The sequence below is a fragment of the Dreissena polymorpha genome, chromosome 4, assembly GCF_020536995.1.
Source record: "Dreissena polymorpha isolate Duluth1 chromosome 4, UMN_Dpol_1.0, whole genome shotgun sequence".
Taxonomy (NCBI): domain Eukaryota; kingdom Metazoa; phylum Mollusca; class Bivalvia; order Myida; family Dreissenidae; genus Dreissena; species Dreissena polymorpha.
Window position 1 is genome coordinate 113398904 of NC_068358.1, and position 18099 is coordinate 113417002.

Sequence of the window (18099 nt, forward strand, 5' to 3'; positions counted from 1 at the left end):
CAATAACAGCTAATATATATATATAGAGAGATAGATTTAGCAAGGGTTTTTTAGTTTTTTATGTGTTCATATTTTTCAGAAAAAGGGTTAAGTGGTGACTGATCCTCTCACCCTCCTTATCCAGGAAACATTTCGGAACAACGTGTTGGCACTGAAGATGTGGAGGACACAGATTGATCACAGTACATCCTTTGGATACATGGACACCTTCAACGTGACGACAACAAAACTGTACCTGCCTTTTTTTTGAAAGGAAGTAGTTAATAAAATTATTGTTAACAGCTTTTTTAGTCTTGTTGTTTAAGAATGCTTGCACCATTTAAGTGGATAAACGGTTGTTTTAAATTTGAATCTTCAGTAATGCATTCTTTATTAAATGATGTAATCTTATTTCTTTCAATATAGTGTAAATAATAAGAACATAATTATCCTTTGTATACAAAATGAAAACCAAGTTTACTGTTCTATTAATCATTATTTATTTATCTTGTTCTTTTGTCAGAAATATCACAGGGGCATACATACAGTATTCCTTAAATAAAAGGGGCAGTTCTAAGAAAATTAACATGTATTTTAGCAATGCATATTCAAACTTTTTCCACATTTATAACCAGCAACAATATGTAAGTAGTATAATGTAACACAAATTAATACTATGAATTTACTACTGATTTTGCCGTGCCTGTCATCAAACATGTTTGACTGAAAGTTTCTTAAAAGATGTTATGTGGAAGACTTAATCAATCATTTAATAAATATTTGAGCCACGCTCTGGGAAAAGTGGGTTTAATGCATGTACTTAAGGTTGTCCAAGATTAGGCTGTGCAGACTGCACAGGCTAATCAGGGGCAACACTTTCCGCCTTATCTGGATTTTCTCTAAGAGACTCCATTTCAACAAAAAATACAATAAAGCAGCAATTGTCTGCCTGATTGGTATGATCAGCACATGTTAATCTCGTACGACAATTTACGCACATGCATTAAGCCCCATTTTCACAGGGCAAGGCTCATCTATTTAGGTTTTAGCTGTCTATATGCTCTTTAACTTTTGAATCATGATGCAGTTTCATATAATAATGTATTATGAGTTGTTTTTAATTGATGCATATTCTTTTGTTCAGTGTTGAACTCAACATGTATTATAATAAGGTGTTCACTTAACATTCTTGCAGTAATGCTTTGCTGTGTAATATACATGTAATAATAAATCAAAATTGAACAACTAGCTTCTTATTTCTTCATGTTATTTATTAAAACATTTTAAACCAAAACAACAAAATCCTTAACATAATGAACACAAAACATAATACTTTATATTCATGAAACAAAACTATAATTGATAACATTTTGAATAAATGTTTCCAACTTTCAACATTTGACAGATCAAATTATTTCTGAATTCCACCAATTTTTTATTTATGGATAAACAGCACTTTATCATCTTTATGACAGTTTATGTAAGGCTTTTACAATAAATGGTTGTTTATAGACTGATAAACAATGGAAAACAATACATAATCTATATATAGCATTGTGCTTTGATGTCATTGTTAATGGAACATAAACAAATGTGGTGTGCAGCACACACTCAACATTGACTATGGTAGCTTATACCTAAAAGAGTCAATAATTCCTGTTCATAGTCTTTACTTGTGACAAAAAATCAGGAAAATGCTGAACCCAGTGTTTATTTAGCTATTTGCCAGACAAGGTTTTCACAAATTCTTCTGTTTCAGAGTGACCTATATCAAATACTTTGGATCCTCTATTGTAATAACAAAACAATTAATTCACCATGTTTGATCATGGGTCTCCCATAAAAACTTAACACAAATCATGAAACATAACACCTATAAGAGTCAACAATTCCTGTTAATAATCTTGACTTATGACAAAAAAATCTGGAACTTGGCCCATTGTTTATGTAGGTATTTGCCAGACTTATTCTTCTTTTTCAGAGTGATCTATGATTTAATACTTTGGATCCTATATTTTTATAACAAAACAATTAACAAAATTCACAATACCTTACACACCTAAAACTCAAATACATATTCTCATGGCATTTCAGGGCACTTGTATGCTATGTTCATCAGTATTTTATCAATGATATTTCTGCCCTATGTTTATAAGCAGTTCACTTATTAAAATCACATTTAATCACCATGATGATGACAGGACAGTCGACCATAATGTCACACATTTGGTCACGCCTTCATATTACACAAATAAATTCAAGCATCATTTCAAATACTAAAGTCATCTACTGACTGAAAAAACAGCCAGGGTCACACATGCACTTTCATACTCAATGGTATACGTCCTATAAAACCATGCTGCCAAATTCACACAACATGTTCCTACCCATAGTCGGTTATCATTTATTTCAGCTTTGTCAAATTTTTAATTCATAATAATGGTATGTTGAAGTTAGTTAAAACAACATAGTTACATACACCATGTACCAATTTGTATGAGTAAATCTTCACATTGTTTCCGGGTTGCTTGCCCTTGACCTATTGGATATTGCAGCTCCTCATTAGCCGCAGGTGGATATATAAGGGGCAATTGTAGAGGCAATCAGCTTTGGATAAGCTGAATCAAAAAGGAACTTTGATCGAAGGGTTTTTTCCTTGATGATCTCTGTGTACTCAGTGCATGTAGGTGTATCCCTTCTTTTCATTGATTGGCACCACCGTCCAATTGTTGGCTGCCTTCAATTTACTCTGAAATAACATATAAGCATATTTGTAATTTTGAAATGTACACTAAAACTTATCATAAAAACTATGTATGAAAGTTGTTTGCTATTTTAAACATTATTTTATTCATTTCATGCCAATCAGGTAACATACCAATACTTTTCTGGGCTACTTGATTCACCAGTATTAACTTATGAACCTACCAATACTTTTCTGGGCTACTTGATTCACCAGTATTAACTTATGAACCTACCAATACTTTTCTGGGCTACTTGATTCACCAGTATTAACTTATGAACCTACCAATACTTTTCTGGGCTACTTGATTCACCAGTATTAACTTATGAACCTACCAATACTTTTCTGGGCTACTTGATTCACCAGTATTAACTTATGAACCTACCAATACTTTTCTGGGCTACTTGATTCACCAGTATTAACTTATTAACCTACCAATACTTTTCTTGGCTTCTTGATTCACCAGTATGACTATGAGCTTATTATATGATGAAGTTATCATACTTGAGTCACTAACTGACAATTACTGTACTACTAGAGATTGGAGGAGAATGGCATTGAAATAATTTCATGACCAATCACCATGCAAGTTGTCTGAATGGTTCAGAAAACAAACCAGCTATCGGATATCCTCTGGTTTTCATAACATAAAAAGTTTCTGGTAAAAAAAAAGATAAAGCAATTATATTACCAAGGAACTTTAGGAAGCACATAGAATCTTATTGAATATAAATATATTATTTTATCAATTAAAATATGCTAAGACAGGGTTGTTTGCATACTCTTAGTAAGATGTTATCTCTCCAATTTCTGACACATGACCAGGTGTGGTACTTCCTTGTGACACAAATGACAGGCCAGGACCTGGCTGGGGCTGATGATCGTGCATAGGTGAAGAGTTTGTTGATCTAACATTATGCTGAACAGTAAACTTGCAATAGTTTGGCCAGCACGTCTTCCTAAATACCTTAAAAAGAAGGTTTGTTTTAGAGCATAAAATTGATCACATATCAATTTAAAAAAACAACAAAATTGATGTTAACCCTTTCAGTGCGGGAACCGAGTTTTGAAGGCCTTTGCAAACAGTTTGGATCCAGATGAGACGCCACAGAACGTGGCGTCTCATCTGGATCCAAACTGTTTGCTATTATGATAGTATTCTTTGAAAAATATCGAAGAAAATGCTTATTATAGAAATTCAGCAGACGACATTTTAGCAGACGACAATTTTCCCAGCATGCAAAGGGTTAAAATCAGGGAATAAACTGTGTAATCATATTATCATATCATGATAATTGATTACATAATATAACATACATTTGCATACCAGTATATTTTATAATATAATATATACCGAATAAATTAATCATTCATCATTTATCATAAATTTCATGCTTCATTTGACTCGTGTTGGAGACAGTGTTCCTTGTTAAGTTATAACGAATTCATTAAGTTGATACGAACATCTTGGCATAGGGGCATACAGGCTTATTTTAAAACGCTCAATGAACACATTATGTTATCAGTGCGTATCTGGTTTCGTTGCAGACAATAAAACTAAATACCTATCCAAACTTTTGCTAAAATTCCTTTGTAAACAGGCAACACTTGCCAAAAACTAAACGTAGCTTCTAAAATATGACTTACATTTCGTGTGTTTAAGCCATTACCCTGTCTTCGTCTCTTCCAACGATCCTCCTATGGTTCTGCAAACACTTAGTCTTGTCGCCAAGATTGAATAAATTCGAGCGATGTCGCTGGCTCCGGCTTTTGTTTCTCTTTTTCTCACAGAAATGAGATGCATTGTTTGTAAACCCAAAGCGGATAAGCGCAGCGCGCATGCGCATGCTGCATTCTGGTATACTAGTTGGGATCCCATTCACAATTTCTGACTAAAAATAACTCATTTCGCGTTTGAGACGCTTTATAATTTTCAGGTTTTCAAATCGTCAAAAGTTGCATTTAATGGAAATTTGAGAGCATGGAAACAATTTGTTTTTTTTTTTTTAAAGCAAATATCATAACTACAATGAAAATTTGCAAATCCGAAACATTTTTTTTCAATTTTGTCAATTTATCAAAGTGTGAACAAGCCCCTTTAACTCACATGTATGTTGTGTAGTTCGATTCAATAATGTGTTTCTATCAAACGCGACGCTTTGCAAGTGCCCTTATCAACAAATTCACGGGCCTCGCAACAAAACATTGTGTTCCCTATGTACAGCTGTCTGTCGTCAACTGACTCAAACAGCATATGGATATATTACACAACCTTTTATGCACCAATCGGAAGTAGGAAATATAGATGTTGAAATGCGTTACTTAAAAAGGAAAAGTTCAGCCAACATAAGGTGTTATTAAAACATGACATTTAGGCGAGGGACGAAGAAAATTGTATCTGTTTAACAATGTGTCACTGACCACGTTTTATAAATGAATGCTGTTTGAATATGTTATCAAAATTCGGATATTACATTACATGTGTTATTGCGTGTAAACCAAAAATTGCTCAACGATAATACACTCTTAAGTGAAAGAGACGTGCCACATAAACGAAATAAAATCATACTGAAAACGGATGTCAAATTAGTGCGTTAACAACTTCTTTTCGGAGGGGGGCGTCTTAACTGATTGTAAACGAAACAAAACTATTCAGAAGGGCGGTGCAAACACGATGTGAAAGCAGCGAAAAAAACACAAGTTTATTATTTCCAAATAACACTAACGTTAAATTCATAGCATATTTTAACAGAAAGATCATACGGACAAGCCGATTTTGTTTTTGCTATATATTAAAAAAAGGGAAGTAGCAAACAATGAACAAAACATGTCAACCTCACGAAAGCCCAATATTTCAAATTAAATATATAGGATGCAATTCTAAAATGAACTTAATGAGCAAGGTACTGTCCATTAACTACGAAAAAGAATACATCAACATGTTTGATGAGCACATTTTAATCACACACACATAACCTCAATAATAACATTACAAACACATTATTAATATTCGATTACGGTAAGTAATGCTCAGCAATCGGTCAGATGTATGAAGCTATATTTAAAAAAAGCATCTCACAATAGTATACAATTGAAATGGTGCATTGATGTCTTTGAGTGAAAACCAGTAATTTAATATTGTTTAGTATTGTTACGTAAAGAAAGTGTTGATTTCATTTCAAGATACTGTCGTTGTACAGACAATGAGGAATTAAACTTCACAAAACCATCATCCATACCATTATAAAAATGGTGAATGTAATCGATCGCGCAGACTGGATATCGGATATCCGTACATTTTTGTCCGCTAATTAAATCTCTGTTGCAAAATATCGGTAAGTTATTTGTGAGCGCACTACATATATACAGGTAATACAATGATACTTGTATTATACTATCGAAACATTGATTTGGACTGAGTTTTATGTCCTTATTATCATACATGCTGACGTGTTGAGATTTTTCAAATTAAGACACGTGTAGTACTTAAAAAAACACCATTACCTTATTATCAACCAACCACAGGCCTCTACAATACAAATACATTTCTCCATAATACAATTTAAAACATAACGCACATCTTACATTTTGCAAATACGTCTGATGCAAACTGATTGTATGCACAATTTAGTTTTAATTTGTATAACCTTCATAACCGTAGGCAACATCTTAAATGTAACTTAAAAACATCAGTAGAATAGTTAAGTAAACGTTACAATTCTCAGGGGTACCCTTGGTGTTTTATTTCATTTAAGGTTGAAAAAAATGGCCGTTATTATTAAAACAGGGGGATCACAAAAGACGGTAGCTTGGCATTGTAACGGAAAACTTTAAGATATGTTACTTAACGGAAACAAGTTTAATATATGACTGTTACGATTGTACGCCAGAAAATATTTTATGTTGTTATATTATTTTCATATGTTTCGTCTTCAATATCAAATTTTAACGAAATTCGATGTTCTAAACTGGTATACGTAGATAAACATTTAAATACATGTCTGATACTTTTTGACATGACAACGAAATGTTTAAAACTGTTTCATGTTTCACACGCTGGTTAAAAAAAAACGTGGCGTATAATGGGAGATCATGTTGTCGGCGTCTGGCACTGGGCTGAAGGCGGAGAGCGTCAATGATAATTATGCTCGTTCAATATTTTAAACAGTTAAATCATGAAATTTTGTCTAAATGCGAGCAAAAAGTATAAATTGTCCAAGTTAAATAATCTGACAGAATGCATGAAGGACTCATCACTTATTCATGTTGAATTTTAAAAGAAAAGACACAATAAACATTATCCGATCTCTATTTTAAACACTTGTATTCCAATCGTCTCAAAACATATTGCCAGTGTTCATGGGCATAATATTTCAGCCAAGTCAGATAACCAGCAAGATCTCATGTTGGACTACTATACTATGGCACAAATTTGCAAAATAATGTAGCCTGCTCTTTAATATGTGGTTTCCGATCAATAACTTGCTGGTATGAACGCGTCTTGATAAAAATCTAGATCATAATAATATCAGGCTCGTCAAGGTCAAGGTATAGTTCACTGAAAACAAACAGCATCGACTCAAAATCCTGAGTTTGGATGGAAATAGTGTTAAGAATTTTTATCTAAACGCTACTTACATGTAAACCTAGCTTGCGCTAGTATTTGGACCAGTCGGAAAACTGTAACAGTCACTGTTGCTAGAAAAAAGAAAGTGTCTGCCTAATTACTTGAGTTTGGATGAAAGTACGATGCCTTTATATGAATACACTCTGCACATGTTAATGTATGCATATATTTGAAGTGGCGTATGTGTTGATACGCTGGCACTGTTGTCGATATTTGAAATTCACTTTTTGTAAATATTTGGTTAATGTTCTGTAAAGAATGGAGGAGGGGCTATATTTATTGCGATAAATATATATCCTATATTGAATAATCAAACAACAAACATATTGCGGAAAAACATTTACTATTAAGTCAGATGTGTCGACTACGTGTAGTGGATATGTTTAATAGCAAGACAACATATACTGGGGCAAAACGTTAACACTTCCTTTAACACGGTCATAGTTAATACTATTCTCGGTATAGAACTTTAAAACAATAATTGCATACTAAGACTAAACAAAATTGAGATACAAGATAATGCAACCATATCAATGGATATATCACTACCTACTTTTTCCTCATATTAATGAAGATATGTTTGTATATTAAATATATTCTATACTCAATAATCGCAGTAAGGACGAATGATGCATATAAAGGACATGTATTAATCGTGGTGTAGGTGCATTCCGGAAAGAATCACTAGCGTAAATAGTGTATGTATGTCACGTAGAGTCGGTGAGGATAACGGGGGCAATATATATACATGTTTCGTATCAGGATTGTTTGTCGGACTGTGCCGACAATTGTTCGGTTTGAAACTTCAGCATACATTAACAGTTTTAAAAGTAACGTCGTGTATGTGTTCTACATCCTGTTCGTACTGTACTATACGCATGCATTTGAGAATTTCGAAATACTTTGTCAATTATTCATAACAGTGAGACATTGTGTTGCGCAAAAGAAAAACTTTTAAATGGTCAATGTAAATAAGGGGTCATTATTTAATAAAATAGGGTTAGTCAACTTGTTCACAAAGAAGTGAGGCTTGGATGTGCATTGCATCAAAGGCCGGCTCGATATACGTGTTTTAATAAAGAAGTCCGAAAGTTTATCGGGTGTTCTAAAAGCTTGTTTTTGTCATTTTCAACGAGTTTTCACAAGTAAGAGTTATATTCATAATTGCAGTGTCTTCATAACTGCCGTAACTTAACGACATTCAATTAACAATACATATTATTAAGCGTAAGCATAGATTGAAGACAGATTGAATGGGTACAAAAACAAAATCAAAACGTGTTCAATTTAAATTATGCTCAAATGAAAACAATCACAATTATAGTAATATTTTATGTATTGTCCTCGGTGGTAATGAAAAGGTCATAGACCGGACGGACTCGTATGACTTGAAGGAAAGAACAAACACAATATTGTTGATTGAAAACGGGCATTTATTATAAAATGCCATAAAAAAGATAAAAATAGAACAGATTCTTTCCAGAAAGGCATAATGGGTGGTAAAAACACGCCACGCGTATATACACATACAAAAACATGAATTTGAATGTGATGACGGCGGGAAAAACACGCCCAAAATAAGTATAAAAGAAAAATATTTGATGCGTATAACAGTAAAATAAGAAACAAATGTGTTTTACACACAGGTAAAAACATACATAGTACGGGAGTCAAAACCTTATGGCGGAGAAGGGGTGGAGGTGGGTTGTTAATTTCGACCATATTGGATTCCTCGTTAGTCTAAAAGGATACAAAGGGCCACAATGGCCAACACTGAATTTGATTGGTCAAAAGAGCCCATGTGACCCCACACTGAGGTTATACACAAGTAATTAAATATAAGGCTTGAACCAATATAATGTTCAACAATTAAGAAATCGTACAATGACATAAAATCTTTTATGTGTGCATAAAATATTATTTATGTATTGTCCTCGGTGGTAATGAAAAGGTCATAGACCGGACGGACTCGTATGACTTGAAGGAAAGAACAAACACAATATTGTTGATTGAAAACGGGCATTTATTATAAAATGCCATAAAAAAGATAAAAATAGAACAGATTCTTTCCAGAAAGGCATAATGGGTGGTAAAAACACGCCACAAAGGGGACCGGAACGGGAACCCCGCCGCCCATGAAGTACGGGAGAGGACCGCAATTCGAAAAGGGGGTAGTTGCCCCTGAATGAATATAAACGTAGCCTTACGATTAAGGTCAGATATGTGAAAATTAAGGACAAATAAGCATTATAAGCTAGGCTTAAATCATCCATCTGCTAATTAATAACAAATTATAAAACCTAGTGAAGTAAATTAATTGAAAACAATAGGATTGGTGTTCAACGATCACTAGAATAAGCATAACTTAATTATATGTGTATGCTCCATAAGAAAAACACTGCCAGAAAAAAGCAGTGTTAATAAGAACTGCTTAACCTTATTGTCAACAAAATTGACTTAGACCTATATGTAAATAATTGGAGCTGCGACCTTAACCAGTCAGACATAAAACAACCAATATTTGTATAAAGTAAAAGCGCTAGTAAAACTGGTGAAAGACTACCTGCAGCCTTTAACTGTCAGGGAAACGTAACTTTTACAGCAAAACAACAAAAGTAAAGTAAGAAGATGCCCACTTAAAGGAGTAAGCAATCATGAAGAAAAAAAAAACAACATGTATCTGCGGCCTTAAACTGTCATACAACATAGGGGATATATCCAACAAATAATGGCTTTAATAAACAGCCTTGGTAAAAGGTGAAACGTTTGCTTGCAGCCTAAAACTGTCAGGTTAACATAAATTGTACGGCAAAGCAACACACCATAAAATAAGACAACGTACCGGTAAAAGAGTAGGCAATCAATAATATAGTATAATCCCCGATCCGAGCACTAAACCGCCAGACAACATAGGAGATATAAGCAACAGATACTTGCCTTAAACAGCAGCCTTATTAATAAATGAAAAATTACCTGCAGCCTTAAACTGTCAGGTTAACATAAATTGTAAAGCAAAGCAACGAAAATAAATATAAAAAAGATGTAACGGTAAAAAGTAGGCAATAATATAGGAAAACAATGGATCTGTGGCCCTAAACCATCATGCATAGGAGATATATACAACAGATATGGCCCTAATTACAGGCCTTTGTTATAGGTGAAAAATTACCTGTATCGATAAGAAAGTAAACAATAATATGTTATACAATGGAGCTGCGGCCTTAAACCAACAAGATGACCAAACAGATGTATACAACAGATTTTGGAATTAAGACTAAGTACAGGTACCTGTTAAGAGGTGAAAATGAATGTGCAGCTTTAAACTATAAGATTAACCTTAAATGTACAAGAACCTGACGAAGCAAAATATTAAAATGTAGTGGTTAAGTAGTATGATATCATGAACCCAGTGTAAAACAATGTAGGGGCTGCCCTTAACCATCAGACAACATATGAAAAGTATTTAACACATATTGGCTTGAATAAAGGGTATTGGTAAAATTTTAAATACAATCTGCACCCTTTACCTATCAGGTAAACATAGATTGTACAGCAGAACAACAAAAGTAAAAATATGTACCCATACAGGAGTAAGCAATCATATAGTAAAACAATGGAACTGCATTCTTAAACTATCAGACAATGAGATAAAAAAGACAAACATTGCCTTAATAACAGACCTTGGTAATAGGTAAAAGGTTACCTGCGGGGTTAAACTGTTGGTTAAACATAAACAGTCAAGCAACACAACAAAAGCAAATTAATAATTGTAACACATAAACAGGGAAAGCAATAATGTACTGTGTAGTACAACTATGGAGCTGTGGTTTGGAACCGACAGACAACCAGCATTGGCATGAAGTACATGTACCAGTAAATGAGTAAAAGACCATTAGAACAATAAACTGTCAGTTAACATATATACATAATATGAAAAACCTTGACAAAAGTAAGATTCGGAATGTACTTGAAAAAGAGCGACCAATCAAAATTTAATAAACAATTGGGCTGCAGATGTAAACTGGCAGACAGTTAAAGAGACATATACAACAAATACCAATAATCCAGAGGAATATCTGTGGGAATAACCATATGGAACAGCTCGGGTAACAAGCCCGTGATTTAAAACGTGAAAGAACTGGGCTAACGATTATCGCTTATGAGTAAGCAAAGTAAAAAGGGTAATGGATTATGATGGAAAATATATATGTAATGGCTTTCGAGGACAAAACCTAGGAAACGTATTGATCTTATTTGGTGTGACTTAGTGGAGCATGATTATTTACATAGGGATGTGGCAGATCCCTGTGGGGCGACATTCCCTTTAACACAGAGATATGAAAAACTAATATGCCCAACAGTAGCTTCAAAATCTTAGACCCAGAAGCATCTTTTGGGAGATGAAGATTATCGGGCAGAAGGCAATTTTATTCGTATAATACGCCAACACACAGGTTTATAATGGGAAAGATGTGTTGACACTAGAACTGTTAGAATAACTACCCGTTAAGATTGGCATATACGGTAAAATTGGCACATACCAATAAGAAAAACAGGGAAAATAAGTTAAAAACTTTGGTCATAAGAAATAGAAATAAGTTTAGTTAGAGGGGTAGTGTAAACCCCAACGATGCCTGACTGGGCAGAAATTAAAAGATAAATATATGCATGGCATGTCCAGATATCTGAATCGGCAGAACATGTAAGTACATTCATGACCTGATCTGGTACCCAACTTAGGTAAAATAGCTCCTTCGAAGACAACTATAGTATCAATATCAGCCTAGACTGAATAACTTAAATCCTGCAGAATATTGAAAAATATAAGCATGGACTGAACTGAATAACGAAAATCATGCATAAATTTAGTTCCTTTGTAGAGAACTATAACCTCAATATCGTCCTGAACGGAATAACTAAAATCAGGAAGAATACTGAAAAATATAAGCAAGGGTTGCATAAAACATAGTTCCTTCGTGGAAAACTATAACCTCAATATCATCCTGAACGGAATAACTAAAATCAGGAAGAATACTGAAAAATATAAGCAAGGGTTGCATAAAACATAGTTCCTTCGTAGAGAATATACATCAATATCAGCCTGAATGGAATACTGAAAATCAGTTTGAATATAGAAAAATATATGCACAGCCTGAATAAATATAGTTCCTTCGTAGAGAACTAAAATCTCAATATCGGCCTGAACAGTCCAACTAAAATCAGGCTGAATATTGTAAAATATAATAAGCAAAGCCTGCATAAACATAGTTCCTTCGTAGAGAACTAAGATATCAATATCGGCCTGAACAGTCCAACTAAAATCAGGCTGAATATTGGAAAATAATAATAAGCAAGGCCTGCATAAACATAGTTCTGCGTAGAGAACTAAAATATCAATATCGGCCTGAACGGTCCAACTAAACTCAGGCTGAATATTGGAAAATAATAATAAGCAAGGCCTGCATAAAAATAGTTCTGCGTAGAGAACTATAACATCCATATCAGCCTGAACGGTATAACTAAAATCAGGCTGAATAATGGAAAATATAAAAGCAAGGCCTGCATAAACATAGTTCTGCGTAGAGAACTATAATATTGTTCTGCGTAGAGAACTATAATAACAATATCAGCCTGAACGGTATAAGCAAAATCAGGCCAAATATTGAAAAATAAATAAGCAAGGCCTGCATAAACCTAGTTCTGCGTAGAGAACTATAATAACAATATCAGCCTGAACGGTATAAGCAAAATCAGGCCAAATATTGAAAAATGAATAAGCAAGGCCTTCATAAACATAGTTCCTGCGTAGAGAACTATAACAACAATATCAGCCTGAACGGTATAAGCAAAATCAGGCCGAATATTGAAAAATATAATCAAGGCCTGCATAAAAATAGTTCCTTCGTAGAGAACTATAACATCAATATCAGTCTAAACTGAAAAAATTTTAATCAGGCATATACATACTTACTTCGGAGAGAACTTAACCATTAGTATCAGCCCGAGCTGATAACTATAATCGGACATAACATTAAAAATGTATAAGTATGACATATAAAACTAAAAAACTGAAGATCACTAGATAAAACACAATGTTCTGAAGAGTGAAGTCTTCCTGTTTCTAGCCGTAATTGTTCGTTCTGGTCCTTCGTGGTTTAATGTAGTGTTCGATAGGAAGGGCTGAAAACGTGCCTTATCGTCCCATTGTAGTACTTGTACAGGAAGTGCCAGTCAGCGGACAGGTCCTCTGTATTGGGGTGTTGAGAGGTAGGCAGGTTAATGTAGTGTTCAAAGGAAGGGCTGGGAACGTGCCTTATCGCCCCTTTGTAGTACTTGTACAGGAAGTGCCAGCCAGCGGACAGGTCCTTTGTATTGCGGTGTTGAGAGGTAGGCATGGCCTGAAATGATAACTAACAGCGTGCATATATTATAAAACCAGCAGCATACAGAACAGATGATTAAAATGATTTAAACTTGGTATAATCTTGAAAATATAATGACAGATAACAAAAATTACATTAATATTGCTAAAGAGATTATAAATAATTGTCTCCAAAATCCTATTGTAAAATATACTGTGAGTCGAAAACATAATCAAATGTTAAGAAGAGCCGCTTTTTTATAATTCATACAGTATATAACCCACGAGTTCAAGATTGTGAATATGATTCACATTGTTCATGACTTAAGTACGTAAAGACACATACCGGTAAATGATAGTATATTAAATAGCGAGCATGGCTTTTAGTGACAATAACACTAGAGTGTGTTTTAGATAGATACAAATACATATGTCTTGCTTATAATGAGCACAAATGTTATACGTACACAAATACTTGAAACCTGAAACTTGCTTATTTGATGAAACACCTATGTATATAATTATATAAATCAAAATGTGTTTACAAAACATATACCTGTACATAAAATTGATATAAAAAAATTAAAATTGATAGATATTACACTTATGAAGCATTAATGAAAGTATAATAATGGAAAATAGTTTGATAAATAAAAATGTAGAAAGAAACTTCAGCAAGTTTTTGGCATCATAAAGACACGCTTTTTCATTAACTGAAGGATACGTGAAAGGATATTTCTGTTCTCTGGCTCGGGCTGGGGGATTCTGCAGCTACCGGTCACCTTTACGGACACTCCTTGGGTATAACCTTATGTGAACTATTGTGACTACAAGTCACAAATAGACTGACCAGATGTGACTACAAGACAAAACTTGAAGGTTAAAATTACATTGTGACTATAAGACACACCACACCACATACAAATAAGATATATATATATATATATATATATATATATATATATATATATATATATATATATATATATGAATATGAAGCTTTTAAGAATATTAAAATTACTTATAGTTTTTAGTAGTTACAGACTTAACAAGGATATGTTAATGAAAATATTACGACCAAATAATTGCCATAAAGAAAACATGAACAACAATAGCACAACAAAACACATCACAAGAATTTTAAAATACACACGTTGACCATATAAATGAGGTATGGTAATATAGACTAAAATGAAAGGGTGTTTCATTGTTTATTTCATAAAAACGTGAAGACATCTGTTAATGTGACAGTGGGAAACCCAGCTAAACTGACAATACAAATGTGTCGTAAATATTCATAAAGTATAAGCCCAGGCTGAACTTTAAATTAAATAAGACAATAATAAATATACAAGATATATAGAGCTGACCCGAATTGATCATCATTCTTAAAAAGGCAGAAAAAATAATAATTTAAACAGCCAGATCTTAAAGTCAGGCACAAATGTTAACACGATATTTGAATACTTATCTGAACTGAATCAGTATGACTGATACAGGGCAGCGACAACTGTGTAGCTGATCAGCATAAAAAAAGTGACTGGCGATATGCGCTAATTACGCTGTGGGCGCCGCCATCTTGGAAACCTTTCACGGTAGACTGCGTATACGTCGCAAAGTTTTCTGCACACGGCACTGATAGTGATAAGCATGTGTACTCGTTCAACTGCCCTTTAAACTTAGTATCACACGGGATAACACCATTGGTGTAAGTCTTCGTACAACGAGAGATAATCCTTCACATAAACGGAATGAAACGGCATCATATCCTATTAAAATTAATCCTTGGAAGTATCGCCTAAGAGCGTAATTGTTAATTTCGACCATATTGGATTCCTCGTTAGTCTAAAAGGATACAAAGGGCCACAATGGCCAACACTGAATTTGATTGGTCAAAAGAGCCCATGTGACCCCACACTGAGGTTATACACAAGTAATTAAATATAAGGCTTGAACCAATATAATGTTCAACAATTAAGAAATCGTACAATGACATAAAATCTTTTATGTGTGCATAAAATATTATATATTATTATTACTGCATGCTGAACATAATTCAGTATTTCAATTATTATTATAAACGTCCCACAAAGTGTCAGTGAACTTAAACTGGCATGCACTTTTAACATATATCGATGTTAAATGATGATAAATTATCAACAGACATGAATTCACAGTTACCACATATGTATATTAATGCTCTGTATTACTTTTATGTGGAAAATGTTATGTTATGTTTCAGTCTAACACACAAGCTGGCAAAGCATGTGATAAGTCAATATGTGATTTACATCCTTTAACATTGAACATTTGAATTGTGCGTTATTTGTACTATATCAAGCGAGCACAGTCTGCTTGCTTCATCGCTATATACCTCCATTAAAGCTTTACAAAAGGACCACCATGGATAAGGTGATGAGAACCTTGATCACAATTGAACATATCCCTTTCAGGGAAGTTATATTTACTGTCGTGCTATATGACGAACAAAATATATTGTATTAAACCAGTCCAACCCGTCATCCACATTGCGTTTGTTCAATGTTATCTCAAAAATCAGGAAGTTTAGACTGTTTTATAAATTATTAAAAACTTAAGATCCAAATTGAGTGGGAAATAGCCCTCAACAACGATACACTTCATGTTTTTGAACACAAATGGAAACGCATTAAATTTTCATCATCTAGTCCAGTTGTTTATCTACCCCACTTTATGCAACGTGTCTATAGTTTTAATTAGTATATGTTAAACAAAACATTTATCACAACATACAAAACAAAAGAACCCACAAACCAACAACTTATAAAGCTTGAGAAAAACATAAGGTCAACAAATATTTAAAAACTAGCATATCTTGTATAATATGTTTTTGAGCTTACTATTGCTGCATGATATAACTTTGTTATTGCTTATGCACATGTTTACATTATATGTTTTATATTAAATGCAAAAAGGAAGTTTAAAATGTCATTAAGACAAGCAATGCGCCTTTTGAGGAAGTGAACACCTGCGTTCGACTAAGCGCAAACATAAACTATATTATCACCAAAACTGCGAAATAAATGACGTGACTATATAAGTAAACACATATTTACGTATCAGGAAAGACATTTAAGCAATACACGTGTCTGTCTGTTTGTATTTATGTATAAACCTGCAACCGTCCCGAAATACAGTCTAACTTTATATTCAATATGTTCAGAATATTTATGTACAACTTTCAACACGCGATCAACTTGGAGAGAAAGCGCGTTGTATGACAAATCGTTGTCAGAAGCTCCATAGTTTGTAAAGTTTAAACTAATTTACCACTGATAATCAATATACGGAGGTGTGTCTTACTTAAATTATGCGTACTTAGCTATATAGGCGGCTCAACTTTCTTATTGTATATCGTGCATGTGCTAAATATTTTTAGGTCACCCTGGATCGAAGTGATCAGTCTATGTTCGGCATCGCTCGTCGTGCATTGTTAACGTTTACTTTGTTACCTCTCGATAAAGAGGACAGTTTAGCTCAATCTTAATGAAATTGGGTAATAAATCGGTCTTCTTCGAAAAAAGATAAAGTAGGGTCAAAACTACGTCATCAGATTTATTCGACGTACAAAACGTGTTTCAACTCTAGTAGCTTTCATTAAAAAAAACTTGATGAAACTTGGCTAACAGGTTTATCTTGGAACAAAACATGTTACCACTTAAGAAACCACATACTGAACTAAATCATGATACACCTTAATCAGAATATGTTTTGGCAGTATCATGGCATTTTTTAAATTTGGATTCAGTGAGATAACAAATAAGATAATCAAGTCAACTTTAGTTTGACTGTTTGCCTTCACCATATGTAGTCATATTTTAAAAACGAGTCAAATGGAGTTCAAAAGAACGTCACTAGTTGAAATATTGGGCAATTGTTATACCACAGGATTCTTAATGACCGCTATATTGCTCTAAAAAATACACATATTCAGAATACGCATTTCACAAGGCTCTTAAGTATTACCATTGTCCAGTAGATCAGTTAATATTACAGTCGCAAATGATCGTAATTACATGTACCATTGAAGACATAAAACGACTAACGTGTAACGTAAATCAAAACCTTCATATGCTAGTTTAGTGCATATCTGTCGTAGCGATCAGTAGAAGTTTACAAACACTGTTTTAAACTCCCAGTAGACACTTTTGATCGGGTTTATATATGCATAAAAGCTATTATAACCTACCAAGCTAGCGCTGTACGTACAGAAAGTGTGAAACCATTTAAGTATATGAAAAACCCAAACAAAGTCCATTTATACAACACGCATATGCTCTACTAATAATCACTAAATACTGATATATGATAATAATACAAATGTAGACACTTTATATCTTAAACAACACG

At 33.6% G+C, this 18099-nt stretch overlaps 1 protein-coding gene and 2 long non-coding RNA genes across 4 annotated transcripts in view; 1 reads left to right on the plus strand and 2 right to left on the minus strand.

The window, feature by feature from the left end:
• LOC127877191 (putative nuclease HARBI1) overlaps positions 1-1215 on the plus strand; it is a 216078-nt gene extending 214863 nt beyond the window's left edge. Inside the window, exon 4 of one of the 2 annotated variants that reach the window (XR_008048285.1) lies at positions 80-533. The gene's annotated coding sequence lies outside the window, so the exon portion shown is untranslated. Of the gene's footprint in view, positions 1-79 lie in introns of both variants that reach the window. The other variant, XR_008048284.1, reaches the window with a different exon arrangement.
• LOC127877193 (uncharacterized) lies at positions 1082-4702 on the minus strand. The gene is made up of 3 exons (XR_008048286.1): positions 4370-4702; positions 3505-3689; positions 1082-2728 (listed from the first exon to the last, which is right to left on the minus strand). It is a non-coding gene; the product is annotated as an uncharacterized LOC127877193 (long non-coding RNA).
• Positions 4703-8761: 4059 nt separating this feature from the next.
• LOC127876714 (uncharacterized) lies at positions 8762-15740 on the minus strand. The gene is made up of 2 exons (XR_008048043.1): positions 13144-15740; positions 8762-13043 (listed from the first exon to the last, which is right to left on the minus strand). It is a non-coding gene; the product is annotated as an uncharacterized LOC127876714 (long non-coding RNA).
• Positions 15741-18099: the final 2359 nt, after the last annotated feature.